At 48.9% G+C, this 14,045-nt stretch overlaps 1 long non-coding RNA gene across 1 annotated transcript in view; it reads left to right on the top strand.

Annotated features, from left to right (window-relative positions):
* The first annotated feature begins 232 nt into the window (after positions 1-232).
* LOC129553022 (uncharacterized) overlaps positions 233-14,045 on the top strand; it is a 34,276-nt gene continuing 20,463 nt past the window's right edge. Inside the window, exons 1-2 of the long non-coding RNA XR_008685384.2 lie at positions 233-505; positions 9,537-9,663. This is a non-coding gene — a long non-coding RNA (uncharacterized LOC129553022). The remainder of the gene's footprint in view (positions 506-9,536; positions 9,664-14,045) is intronic.

Below are 14,045 nucleotides of genomic sequence, written 5' to 3'. Positions count from 1 at the left end.
GGTGGTGCTGATGGGCCCGCTGGGGAGAGCTTGTCAGAAAAACTACGGGGAGCTGGCTCCAGTTCAGACATCTTCCAGGAACACAGAAAACAACCACATTTTACTAATTATAGCGAAGGAAAACACGCTGCGATTACAGCTAAATTACGTTAGGACAGAGCTGGCTGGCCCAGCCGGGGCTCTATCTCTCGGGCTCGGGTTTCAGCCAGGCTGGGCGGTGACCGGCCGGGCCCGCAGGCCCCCGAGGCCTTGGCCGTGGAGGACCCCGCAGCCCCGTTCTGCGCGGGGTCACGAGCCCGGCGGGACTGTGGGAGTCCTCGGGCCAGTCCCTGTGCTGACCCACAGCATCTCCTCCCCGAAGGGGCTTCCCCGGGCGCCGGGCTGGAGCGGAGTGCTGAGGGGGCCGCGGAAGCTTCCGGTTCTGCGCTCCTTCCCTTCCAGACCAGAGGGTCAGAGAACTTCGGGGGCGAGGAAGCTCCGGGCCAAAGCTTTAGTCATTTAGAAGGTAACTCGAGTGGGTTGTTTTCCTAAACCTTCTCTTCTGTCGCAGCCACCGACTCTGTCTTTTCCTGCCAGGACCCATGGTCTGCACCTGCCAGGGAGGTCTTGGCACCTGTTTGGGGAAGGGAGGGCTGGACCCTCTACCCCTATACTCGGTGTAATTATTCACAGAGGGCCAATGTCTGACTCATGCCTTACTGGTAGGAAGGCGGGAAAGAAGGAAGGACAGAAGGAGGGAGGGAGGGAGAAAAAGAGGGAAGAGGCAGGCAGGCAGCAGTTTTGGACAGACCACTTAATGGGGCATTTGCTCAATGCCAGCCATTGTCCATACAGTGTCTCCCCAAGTCTTTTCAGTAACCTGGAGGACGAGAACCCAGCCTGATGCTCCTGTGGGCTCTAGAACCGCGCACGCACAGCAGGCACTCAGTGAACATTTCAGTAACTTCCCAAATGAGCAAGTGAGGCCAGGAAGCTAGGTCGTATTGCTGTTTGTAGGTGGGGCTCCTGGAGCTCGGCTGGGACAGTGACAACGTTAGCATCACGGGGCTGGGGTTCCAGTCCAGCTGTTTGGCTCCATAGCCCCTTCACTCACTCCCACACAGACTGCTTACCTTTGGGTGCTGATGAAAGTGACCACTGTAGTAGCCACAGGGCCCCCAGTTGTGATGGCATCTTAATCTTCAGCCTCAATCTTGTTGAGCCTGGGGCTTCACCAACGGCATGCTTTAATTCTGCCAGACACTGTGCTTTATTTATTTATTGTGTTGGCCAGGCCACATGGCATATGGAATCTTAGTCCCCCTGATCAGGGATCGAACCTGCACCCTCTGCATTGAGCGCAGAGCCTTAACCACTGGACCACTAGGGAAGTCCCCAGACCCTGTGCTTTAAGATGCATGGTCTCATTTAATCTTCACTCCACAGTTTGGGGACGGGGTGACCCTGAACATCCTCTTTTTTTAGATGAGGGCCCTGGGGCTCAGAGAAGTAAGCACGGTGACTGGCTCAGTCTCACAGCTGCTCTGTGGGGTGTGGGGTTCCACCCTGGTCTGCAGGTTGCACCAAGCACCACACTGTCGGCAGAGTCCCCATGGGCCTGGTCTCTGGCGACCTCCTCCAGGCCTGATGGATGGCCAGGCTCAGAGGCCGGGGTGGGAGGCCCTCACCCCTCTGAGGACAGACCCCGCAGCTGTTCCCCAGGCCTTCTAACTAGGAGGACAGTGTTTGGCCAGGGCCCCTGGGCTCAGCTCAGGGAAAACACACCCGCCTGTGCCCGGTGCCTGTGGAGCTGGATCCATCCCAGATCCAGGGGCAGCAGGAGGTGTGGCCTTGGGCATGGGGAGCAGCTGGGCTGTGGTCTGGTGGCCACTGTGTTCTGGCCAGTTATGCTGGTGTTTACAATCCACATTTTTAATAATCTGATGTTATACTTGGCCCTAGATCTCTTCTGCAGGGCCTAAGGCTCGACTCCAAGATGGTCTTCTAGTTCCTTCCAACTCCTGCCCTGAAATGAGCAGGGAAGAGAGAGAAAGAGACCTAGAGGGAGGTGGGGGCTGGGAGACAGATGTGGGAGCAGAGAGGGGAGGGAGAGCCACCTGACATCTAGGGAGCGCCTACTGTTTACCAGGAGTATTTTTAATATTAGTTTTATGTGTTTCCCACAGCCGCCCAGTGTGGTGTGTTTTCTGTGCTCATTCTGTGGATAAAACTGAGGCCCAGTGTCTGAAGCTACCTGTCCAGGGTCACACATCCAGGGTGGGTAAGCCTGGACTTCACCTCAGCTGGGTCCTTCCCCAGCGCCTGGGTCTTTCCCAGGATGCTTGCTGAACTAGAGATGCACCTGGAAATGCTGCTTGCTCAGGAGGACTCACCTTTCCTAGGGACTGAGCAAGCTTTCACTCCAGGTTCAGGGGAGAAGAGAAATGAATGACTGTTCACAGGGCAGGAAAGCCCAGACCTTGAGCTGTCCCTTTCCTTCCCTTTCCCATTCTCTCCTTAGCAGTCTGCCCCCTCCTCAGCCTGGGGTGGTGGCATGACTCAGCCTTGCAGTTAAAGGTGGAGCTTTCAGCCAGCCTGCTGTCTGCCAGCCCCTCAGGGTCTACCAAGTCAGGAACTGCAAAGCCAGGTCTCCCTTTTTAGGGAAAGGTCCGGTGTGGAACCATGCCTAGCTGAAGCCGTGAAAGGACTGGTCTCCAGGCCCCCTACCTCTGCCCCTTTCGTGTCTTGCTTCTCTCTGAAGTAGCGGGATGGACAGTGAAGTCAGATCATAGCACTGTGTGTACCAGCTGCACAATCATAACTCTAACAAGTACATGGTATTGTGCTAATGGGCTTCCTCATGGCTCCATGGTAAAGAACCTGCCTGCCAATGCAGGATATGCCAGATACTCTGGTTCAATCCCTGGGTCAGGAAGACCCCCTGGAGAAGGAAATGGCAACCCACTACAGTATTGTTACTGGGAAAATCCTATGGACAGGGGAACCTGGCGGGCTACAGTCCATGAGGTCACAAAGAGTTGGACATGACTAAGCCACTAAACCTCAAAATTGTGCTAATAACTCAGAAAAAAGCATAACTAGTAATTGCAGGATATTTATTGTGTTCACAGATGGCTGAATACTTTTTGCTACTCTCTGTTTGAGAATTCTCAAATGGTCCTTTGAAGTAGCCAAGATTATTGTTCCCATCATACAGATTTGGAATTTGCCTATCATTACACAGCCAGCAAGTGGAGAGGCCCCATTCTTAACGGCCCTGTCATAGTGCTTTCTAGGACTTTGGCTCTAAACCTCAGTTTCTTCATCTGTAAGATGGATCTGCCAATTACAATCTTAAAGAACTGGTGCAACGATGCAATGAGTAAATGAAGGCAAAATGTTTAGGATATGTATTTTGCTGTTTGTTGTTTAGTTGCTAAGTGTGTCCGACTCTTTGTGACCCCGTGGACTGTAGCCTGTCAGGCTCCCCTGTCCATGGGATTTTCCATGCAATAAAACTGATGTGGGTTGCCATTTTCTTTTCCAGGGGATCTTCCCGACCCAGGGATCGAACCCGTGTCTCCTGCATTGGCAGGTAGATTCTTTACCACTGAGCCACCTGGGAAGCCCGTTTAGAACATAAGCGGTGCCTGAGATATAGTTGCCACAATTTGTCAGTCCTTCAACAAGTGTTTAGCGGGTTCCTACCTGTGCCAGGAGCACACAGGTGAAGTCTTTCTGCTTTCTGGAGCTCGGAGGTCTGTAGTGAAGACAAACAGTAAGCAAATCACGACACATAATTGATGAGATGATTTCAAGTGTGCCCTGTGCTGCCAGAGAAAAGGATCAGGTAAGGACTGGACATGCAAAAGGACGACACCCAGGGGAAACTGAGATCGGGAAGTCTCTATGCCCTAGGGCACTACAAGGGGTCCTCAGGGTTGAGCGAAGAGGATATTGGAGGGGCAGAGGGATTCTCCTCCATCTTCCCTGCAGCAGCCAGGTAAACCCTGGGTGGTCTGGTTCTAGGAGTTCAAACTGACCCAGCTAAAAATGTTCCAGTTCTACAGGCAAGCATCAGCTGCCTGCAACTGGGAGCTTGCTCAGCAGATCGGGCATGGGGACTGGTGTCTGAGGTCTATGGAGGCCAAAGCATAGCCGGGCCTGCCTCTTATGGCCTGGCTGTGTGGATCTGGCCTAGTCCTGCCTTTTGTTGAGATGACTGGAGTCAGGCCACTGGTTCAAATCTATCTCTGGTGTTTATTTCCTGTGAGTGATCTCACTTCGTGGAGCCTCAGTTTACCTGATTTATGAAATGGGGATCTTAATAGCCACCTCTCTGTTTTGAGGATTTAATGGGAGAATGAATGAGCTGTTATGTTTTACTAAAAATCTCTTGACAGCATATTAGTTTCAGGCTTGTACTATTTGACAAATTCATTTAATTCCATATCAGAAACTCTTGAAAGAGGTGCCTGTGTTATCCCATGTTACAGATGGGGAGACAAAAGTTCAGGAAAAGTTGGGGAACTTGGTCAAGATCACAGAACTGTGATAGAGTCTATGAAGGAAGAGTAACACACAGCAGGATACTGCAAATGAGCGGAAACTGCAACTACAATTTATGGGGTCCCTTCTAGGTGCTAGGCAATTTGTGCACAGGTCTAGATCTTCTTGCTTCAAAGGTGGCTTCTCTATTCTGACTTCAGAGTTTCTTCAGGGTGGTGCTGGCAGTTTGGGGACATCAGTTCCATTTGGCCCTGGCCTCGCAATTATGTAGGGCCTTAAACATAGACAGAGGTTCAACAGTCTCTTCAAATATGATTACACATACTGTTAGGATTGCCAGATTTAGGAAATAAAGATGTTTTTAGAAACACAACAAATATTTTTAGTGTAAATATGTTCCAAATATTCTAGTTTCTTCTAACTCTTAAGCACGGATATATCTATATTAAAACGTTGTTTGCTGTTTATCTGAAACTTGAATTCTACTGGGCATCCTGTATTCAATCTGGCCACCCTGTATACTGCCCCAGAATCACCCTGATGGGATTAAAAGAAAAGAGGTTTCATCTCACCATTTATTACACTGCCTTGCTTATAATACTATATGGACTGATAATTTTTAAAAGTCCTAAAATTATCTTGGGGCTATCTTGCATTTTGTGGGCTTAAAAATCTTCAGTTTGTTCAATGCTTATATTTAAAGCAGGCTACAGATTAACAATAAGGTCCTACTGAATAACATATTCTACTGAATATGAATAACATATCCTACTGAATGAACATATTCAATATGCTGTGATAAACCATAATGCAAAAGAATGTGAAAAAGAACATATATAACATATGTATATCTGAATCACTTTCTTGTACAGAAATTAACACAACACTTAAATCAATTATACTTCGATAAAACACATAAAGAATAAAACATGCTACAATATTTTGTAAACTTAAGTTGATATTTGGGTGGGCAAACTATGGCCTGTGTGCCGAATCCGGTCCAAAATAAAATATATTTTATTTACACAAATAAAGTGTTATTGGCACACAACCCCATGCATTTGTTTACAGATTGTCTATTGTCACACCACAATGGCAGAGCAGAATTGTGGGACAAGACTATATGGCCACAAACCCAAGATATTTACTATCTGCCCCTTTATAGAAAGTTTGCCTATCCCTTTGCTGTTATTATTCCTATTGATCAGAGTTTGCATCCTCAGCAGTAGCAATATACAGGTGGTCCTTGCATGTGGAGGTGGTGGAGGGGTGACTGGAGTTTGGAGATGTCGTTTCTAAGCCTCTCAACCTCCTGCCTGACCCATGGTGGGAATCCAGTGGGGGTGAGCCCTCCCCCACCCTTTTCCTCAAATTTCCTCCACCTCCTTCTCTTAGAAAGGGAGCTCCCCAGTAAGCCCCCCTCCACTCTCATGGAGGTCTGCTCTGCAAATTCAAAGCAGGTTTCTTCTGCATTTTTGAGCCCTGTCTGCTTTTCACAAATTTCACCTGGCTAAAAATAGTCATGTGCCTAATCCCCTGATTCAAGTGTTCAGGCCAGGGGGGAGGTCTGTACCCTGATTTTTTGCAGCCCTCCTTCTCTATGCTTGACAACCCCATCTGCCTGTCAGTTGGGGTGCAGAATTTGTCAAGTTCCCATCCTCGGGGCTTAGGGTTCAGCTGGGTTTAATTGCAGCCCTCTTTGGAGAGGGCCAGTGTGCAGATTGGAAACAGAAGTGCTGGGTCCGGCAGCCGCATGTGAGAGTCCATCCGCTGTCTCCTGCTTCACGCCTGCCTCTCTTCCCCAGACCTGCGGGGACGAGCAGTCACCTCTCCTGTCTGGACACCTGAGAGGAGTTCTTCCTTTTTCTTCCATCTCTCCATCCATGTATCCATCTTAGAGCCAGTTTCCCAGGGACACTGACCAAAGGCAAACTCTATCTTAATATTCAAATAGGACTTCCCTGGTGGTACAGTGGGTAGGAATCTTGCCAGTGCAGGGGACACAGATCCCCTCTCTGGTCTGGGAAGGTCGCACATGCTGCAGAGCAGCTAAGCTTGTGCAGCACAGCCACGGAGCCTGTGCCATAGAGTCTGTGCGACAAGAGAAGCGCCGCAGTGACGAGCCCACACACCACAACGGAGGAGACCCACTTGCTGCAGCGGGAGAAGAGCCTGCGTGCGGCGACAGACTCAGCACCGCCAAAAATAAATAAACAAATAGAATTAAAAGATCTGGCATTATAAAAAAATTCAAGTAAACCATTGTCAAGAACTGTAAAGGGTCTGAGATGTTATCTACTCATAAGTTAACAGATTAGCCTGCAGGGCTTCATGGGCTGCTGCTGCTAAGTCACTTCAGTCGTGTCCGATTCTGTGTGACCCCATAGACGGAAGCCCACCAGGCTCCCCCGTCCCTGGGATTCTGCAGGCAAGAACACTGGAGTGGGTTGCCATTTCCTTCTCCAATGTGTGAAAGTGAAAAGTGAAAGTGAAGTTGCTCAGTCGTGTCCGACTCTTAGCGACTCAATGGACTGCAGCCTACCAGGCTCCTCCATCCATGGGATTTTCTAGGCAGGAGTACTGGAGTGGCTTGCCATTGCCTTCTCCGCAGGCAGCATGAATTTCGCTGCTGTGGGCAGATGTGGAAAGGCCAGGTGAATGCTGTACGTGCAGTCGGTTTGTGCCACAGCTGAGCAGCCTGAAGTAGGGGGAATTAGATCCTTTTAGTGGACAGAAATCTTGCCTGACTTTTGCCCTGGAGGAAGACATTTTCTTTGTTATACTCGATAGTAGACAAGTGTCCCCTGCTGTGGAGGGAGACACCATCTATCTCCCAGGATGGAAAACATAGTTCAGAGCCTCGGCTCCCAAGATATGCAGCAAAGTGAGAGTTGATTCCCATCTGCTGTCAATTTGTTAACCTTAACTAACTATGTGAGCTTTCCTAATGATTGTTTTTGCACATAAAATGAACAGTGCTCACAACTGTCATGAGTTATTGCAGGCTTTTAAGCTGGTAATAATACATCGCTCTTTGACCAATAAGACATAAATCCTCCAAGGCAATTTTCACTCGGAGTTATGTTTGGAATCATTGCCTATGTTCAGAAGCAAAGGTTTAGATATTAACAATGGTGTGTCTTCTATGTATTACTGATGTCGTTACAGTGATTGGACACGTTGAGAAACCTACATGATGACATGACCATTTATCACACACAATTTAGGATGCCAAAAATGACTGTGAAGTTGGCATTTGGTTACTGGCTTTACAAAGCAGAGACCAAGGCTGAAGCCAAATAGTATATTTGGGTTGAATTCTGAGGCTGAAGTTGAATGTTGAGGCATCTCAAATTATAACACAGAGTACTATTATAATACCACTGCATTCATTCAGAATAAACTGGCATGTGGAATTGGGAAGGGGACAGAGGGCTGTAGAAGTCGATGAGTGGGAGTCGCTTAACACAAAATCTCTGGTAAACATGGATATGCTTCTTGTCGGAGATGAAATTTAGGGTCGGGCTCTTCAGAATGAGTGGGAATTAACTGGGTGGGGGTGGGGAAACAGCATTTCAGCCCAAAGGACCAGGATGTGCTAAACCTCAGAGTGAGAGAGAAAGCGAGTGCCTGGTGTTTTCTGGAAACCCAAAGAAGCTCAGGATCGAGCACAAATAGCAAGTGGTGTGTGTGTGGGGGAGGGAAGGAGCGTACTGAGGGGTACAAAGGGAGACAGGGCTCAAGGTCAAGGTGAATTGTGCAGGCCTGCAAGGGCTTAGTTCCACTCTGAACATGGTGAGGGCCACGGCAGGACTGCAGATAGGGTGGAAAGTCAAGGCTGTGCTTTAGAAGGATTCCCACTGGACAGGAATTGTGAAGCATGGATCAGAGGGGGCTGGCTGGAAGCAGGACGCCTAGGGAGCGGGGCTTCCAGAGGAAGGGGCAGAGCAAGCCTCCCGTCCCATGCCTGGGAGGAGCTGAGTGGAGGTCAAGAGGGAGCGTCCTCAAGCCCCACTGACCCCCTTCTCTCTGCTGAGGCTCGAACAACACACTCTCACTCCTTTGATAGAACACAGGCAGTGGTTCCAGATCCCATTTCCCCGCCTGCCCCTCGGCTCTGCCTCAGATTCTTTCTAGATCTTTCCATTGCTGATATTTCTGGGTTAGAATACCTGAACTGGTTGGCCAGAGTTAGAAGAAGAGTGATGCCAAATTAAAAGACCCCCAGGTACTTCTACACACAGCTAGGATGAAGAAGCTTTGAGCTAGTCTATATCCTGGAAGATTTTTACTCGTCTCCCAATTGTGAAATTCAACCTAGTGTACTTATACTGGGACAAAATTAATATCCAAATACATCTTAACTCAGAAAGACTCCGAGAGTGAATATTGGTTTTGTAGAAAAAAGGGAGAACAGCACCAAATTGAGTCCTTGGTATGCACCAGGCGCTGGGCTCAACATGCAGTCTCTTCTGTGATTCCATTGGTTCACAGCACCTGGCTAAGCAAGACAAAGTCAAGGCTAAGTGGCTTGAGCAAAGTCATCCAGCGAAGGGCAGAGCCTGGGTTCACCTCTGAGGGCCTAGTTCCAACATCAGATGCTGAGTGATTATGGGAAGCATTCTAAGCCAGGGGATGCAGGGCAGTGTTCAGTACGGTGAATGACAGGACAGAGTCTCGCCCAGCGGAGCGGCCATCGGCTGCCAACAGCCCTCTGGACTGGAAGTCCTAGCTAAATGTTAGCTCTACAGGGAGGCAGGCACCAGTGAGGCCTTCCAAGCCCTTAGCTGTGTGCCAAGCAGAGTGGTGGCCTCCCTGCTCAAAGCCTGGGGCAGAGACTGGTGAACTGTGCACCAAATCTGTTTCCTCTTATCCCCAGACTCACAGCTGGACTACATTTTCACACTCCCTTGCAGCTAAGTGAGGCCTGAATCAGGACTCCAGATTCAGGTCCTGGTGTGTGGGTGGGAGAGACGGGGCCACAGCCGTGCAGCGCCCTGCAGGATCCTTTGTGTCTCTGGCTTCTTTTATTTCCTGGCCATTTGCAGATGACTCAAAAGACTCAAGCCCTCGGAGATGCTAGAGCCACCGGATGGAAAATCCTGGGTCCCTGGGTGACTCCATGAAGCAGAGCCACTAACCCCTCACCATCACGGGACTTGACATGCGTGAGAAGTAAGTTTGTCTTTGGTTAAGCCATAAGCCATTTGGGGGCTTTTTACTTGTTATTTTTATTTTAAATTTTATTTTATTATTTTTCCTGAAGTATAGTTGCCATACAAAATTACATGTACTGGTGTACCGTACAGTGAGCCATTGTTTTTTAAAGTTATGCTCCATTTGTGATTATTGTAAAATATTGGTTATATTCCCTGAGTTGCACAATACATACTTGTAGCTTATTTTATACCTAATAGTTTGTACCTCTTACTCCCCTACCCCTATATTGTCCCTTCCCCCACTTAAAAAAATAATTGTATTAATTAATTTGCTTCTTTGCCCCCCACACACTGCCCAGCTTCTGTGTTCACTTGGTAAATGGATCAGAATAGTATTTCCCAGTGTGAAACCTGCTGCCTCTAGAACCTAAAGGGTCTTATCAAGCACTGAACTCCCTTCTTCACGGTGGGAGCTGTGAGATGCAGTAGGTTGTTCTTTAGTCTCGAGGGCGTTGACTCAGCATGCTCCCAGACGACTGGGCCCTTAAACTAGCACTCAGGTGGCGGGTCCCCAAATCTTGGCACAGTCTCTCTCCCACTCTCTGTTAAGCAGGTTTCTCACCAAGGTCTCCAGTACACTCGTCACTTCTTGTTTGCCTGGTCTGATTAATGGCCGGTAACTTTCTGATACCATGGTCGGATGCTTGGCCATAGCCATCTGCTTCAGGATTGTTGTAGAGACCGCTTTCCCCAACCTCTCAAAACACCAGTGAGCGTTTCTGGGCTCACCCCACTGCTGCGTGGCTGGGAGTCCTCTGCGGGGGTGAGAGTGGGCCTGGGCAGAGGGGAAGCGAGTTGCCTTGCAGTGGAATTGACGACCTCCCAATCCCATGGCCATCTCTGGGGCGGTTGGAATTGAGTCAAGGAGACTAGTGTTTGGGTGGGGGCTGCCCCTGAGAGAGGTGTAGCCTTTGGTGAGGCTGAGGGCTGGTCCTGTACAGGACTTCAGTTCTGTGCCCTCATCAGGTGACCCTGTGGGCAGCTGGGGAATGACTGCCTTGGGGCTGAAGGGGGCGATCTCCACGGTGCATCATGGATTCCTCTGAGCATTCTCAACCTTCCACACTTCTCAAGGTCCCTGCCGTTCACGTCAGTGACCTCAATCATTCATCAGCATGTTTGGCTTCCTCCCTTATCTTTCTATATATGATGTGTGTGCTAAGGCACTTCAGTCATGTCCAACTCTGTGAGCCCACTAGGCTCCTCTGTCCATGGGATTCTCCAGGCAAGAATACTGGAGTGGGTTGCCATTCCCTTCTCCAGGGGATCTTGCTGACCCAGAGATTGAACCCATGTCTTTCTACGTTTCCTGCATTTTCAGGTGGGTTCTTTACCGCTAGTACCACCTGGGAAGCCCCTCTCGCCATATATATATATATATGAAGTTCTCTGGAAGAATGAAGAAAGTTGTTAATACTGGTTGGAATCTAGGTCACTGGGAAATTTGCTGTGAAGATGGATGACTTCTCATGTATACATTCTTAGTTCTGCACCACATGCATTAATTTTCATATAGTACACACATTTATTAAATAAATTAAAATCCTAGGCAAATGAAGCACTACAAAACATATCATATCATTTTGAGGGCAATTCAAAAAATTATCATGAATCACATTTTTCCTAGTCATCAAAATGTTAAATAATAATTCTAGTGCCTTTAATATTTTTACAAAGGATATGCTTTTCTTTCAAAAGACTTTGCTCAAAAGCCTCAGATTCTGTACTTTGCTGGCAGGACCTAATTTAGCATCTTGTTTTGTCCACACAACATCTTGATGTAGGTATTAACATCACCCCAGTTTTCTAGTGGGGGACCTGAGACCCAGAGAGGTTCAGTGACGGTGGAGCTTGCTAATGAAACTGCCCCTTCATCTGTCCCCACAGTCCCCTCCAGAGGCAAGACTGGGGTTCTCAAAGGCGATTGGCTAAGAGGAGACTGAGATACGGGTGGGGAGAATGACCTGAGGGGAAGCCAGGGCACAGCCGGGCCTTGAACCAGCGTTTCTGACTCCCAGGCCAGGCCTGCATCCCACAGAGTCAGGGCCCTGTGCGGGCTTGGGAGGCCTTGAAAGGAGCGGCCTGGCGGGCTGGGAGGCCAGTGGCCCTGGAGTCAGGAGGTCATCACCCTGCCCTGCCCTGCCCTCAGTTGCTCACCCCAACCAAGGGGTCAGGGGGGAAGGGGCTTTATGGCTGAGGGGATTTATGGCAGAGACAACAGTTTGTTCTCTGAGCTGCACAGCCTGAGCCACCCAGGGAGCAGTTTTACACACATCCCTGCAGCCCCCAAATGGGGTTTCCAGCTGGAGCTCTGGGGCCCACCCCTGGGCTGGAGCCTGAGATGGCTCCATTTCCCATCTGTGCAGGAGCCCTACGGGGTCTGTCTGCTCCTGTGAACCCTCCATGAACCCCAGGGAAAGAAGGAGCGGCTTGGAGGGTCCCCTGGTCAGAGCCAAACTCCACCCAGGAGCTCAGAGCAGGGGGAGGTCAGGACCCCAGCCAGGGCAGAAACGAGTCTTCTGGGATCCCCTTGCTGTTCCCCGCTAGAAGACTGTTTATGGCCCTGAGACCACTAAGTTCAAATCGATTGTCACCTGCTCATTCCTTCCGACTCAATCCTCTACCCTCAGTTTTTGGTTCCGTAATTTCCAGCTGACCTTATCTCCCCTTCTGCTCACTGCGCCCCACAGAGGCCCCCGGGAACCACCAAGCCAAGGTAGCCAAGCTTGAACTGTCTACTGCCCTTCCACCTCTGCCATCACCTTGCTCTCAGCTGACTCCTCCGCTTATCTCTGCTCTCAAACCAGAAACGTGGGATTCTCTGATGCCGTCATCTTTCAGTCACCAAGTTCTGCCAGTGCTGCTTTAAAATATCTTTCAAATGCATAAGCTTCAGAATCCCCTCTTCCTCAGGGAACTCAACATTTTTTCCTCTTAAGGCCTTCAACTCATTGGATGAGGCCTACACATATTATGGAAGGTAATCTGCTTTACTGAAAATCTACCATTAATCTAAATGTTAATTGCATTTATAAACATCTTCACACTACATCTTGACTACTGTTTGACAAAATACCTGGGTCCCATGGCCTAGCCAACTTGACACATGAAATTAACCATTGCAGCATGTATATATTTTTGTATATGTGGAAAGTGGGTGGCTGGATGGCTGAGAGTGGGTGATTGGACATGCGGATGAGATGATGGATAGTATGTGGTTTGTTATATGTTTGGATGGGAGGATGAATGAATGCATGAACAGTGGAATGATTGGTTAAATTAATAGGTAGGGGACAGACAGTTAAGTGGATGTGTAATTGATTGAGTCTGGGTGTGGGCCGTAGGTGGTTGAGTGGTGGGTTGACTAGTTGGACGTTATATAGTGAATCTGTTGTTGGATGCATACATACATGCACTGATGGATGGCTGGGTGAACGCATGTATGGACGGATGATTGAATTAATGGATAATTGAATGGTTAAGTATATAGATTAGATGTAAGTATAAATGGCTGGAAGGGTGGATAAGTGAATGGATGGATATGTTAATAGATGTATTGGACAGTAGGGTTCTTTGGGAAAATGCTAAATTGGGAAAATCTAGAGGTGACAAGACCTTTATTATGGAAGAAAGAGTTGATAGAAGGAAAGCAATATATAATGTACCATTTGTGTGATTTATACAAGCTCCTTCATTCCTTTGAGCCTCTGTTTCTTTATCTTAAAAAAGAGAAATAAAATTCTATCTACCTGGCAGGTGCTGTGAGGTTCAAGTGAGGTGTGTGTGCAAGTGTCTGGCACAGTGCCCTGAATATTGCTAAGCTTTCAAGTGTGTCAGTTTAATGCATTCTCTGCTTCTCCCCCTCTTTCTCCCTTACGGGTGGTGCTGCTGCTGCTAAGTCACTTCAGTCGTGTCCGACTCTGTGTGACCCTATAGATGGAAGCCCACCAGGCTCCCCCGTCCCTGGGATTCTCCAGGCAAGAACACTGGAGTGGGTTGCCATTTCCTTCTCCAATGTGTGAAAGTGAAAAGAGAAAGTGAAGTCGCTCAGTCGTGTCCGACCCCTAGCGACCCCATGGACTGCAGCCTACCAGGCTCCTCCATCCATGGGATTTTCTAGGCAAGAGTACTGGAGTGGCTTGCCATTGCCTTCTCCGTTACGGGTGGTAGGTTATGATTTACAGGGCAGATTCATACTGAGGTCTCTTCTGAATCCTCCCACCCCAGCTTCAGTATACACAGCTCCCTGACACTGCTGATGTGACCCCCTGAGCTCCACACTGAGGCACTGGATAGACTTCAACCTCTCTCAGCTCAAAAGGGACGCCCCTGGCTGAG

The sequence above is a fragment of the Moschus berezovskii genome, chromosome 18 (genome assembly GCF_049115385.1).
Source record: "Moschus berezovskii isolate FMDL1 chromosome 18, NW_MosBer_1.0, whole genome shotgun sequence".
In the NCBI taxonomy this organism is placed as follows: Eukaryota; Metazoa; Chordata; class Mammalia; order Artiodactyla; family Moschidae; genus Moschus; species Moschus berezovskii.
The sequence above is the reverse complement of the archived record's forward strand: the minus strand, read 5'-3'. Positions and strand labels throughout refer to the sequence as shown.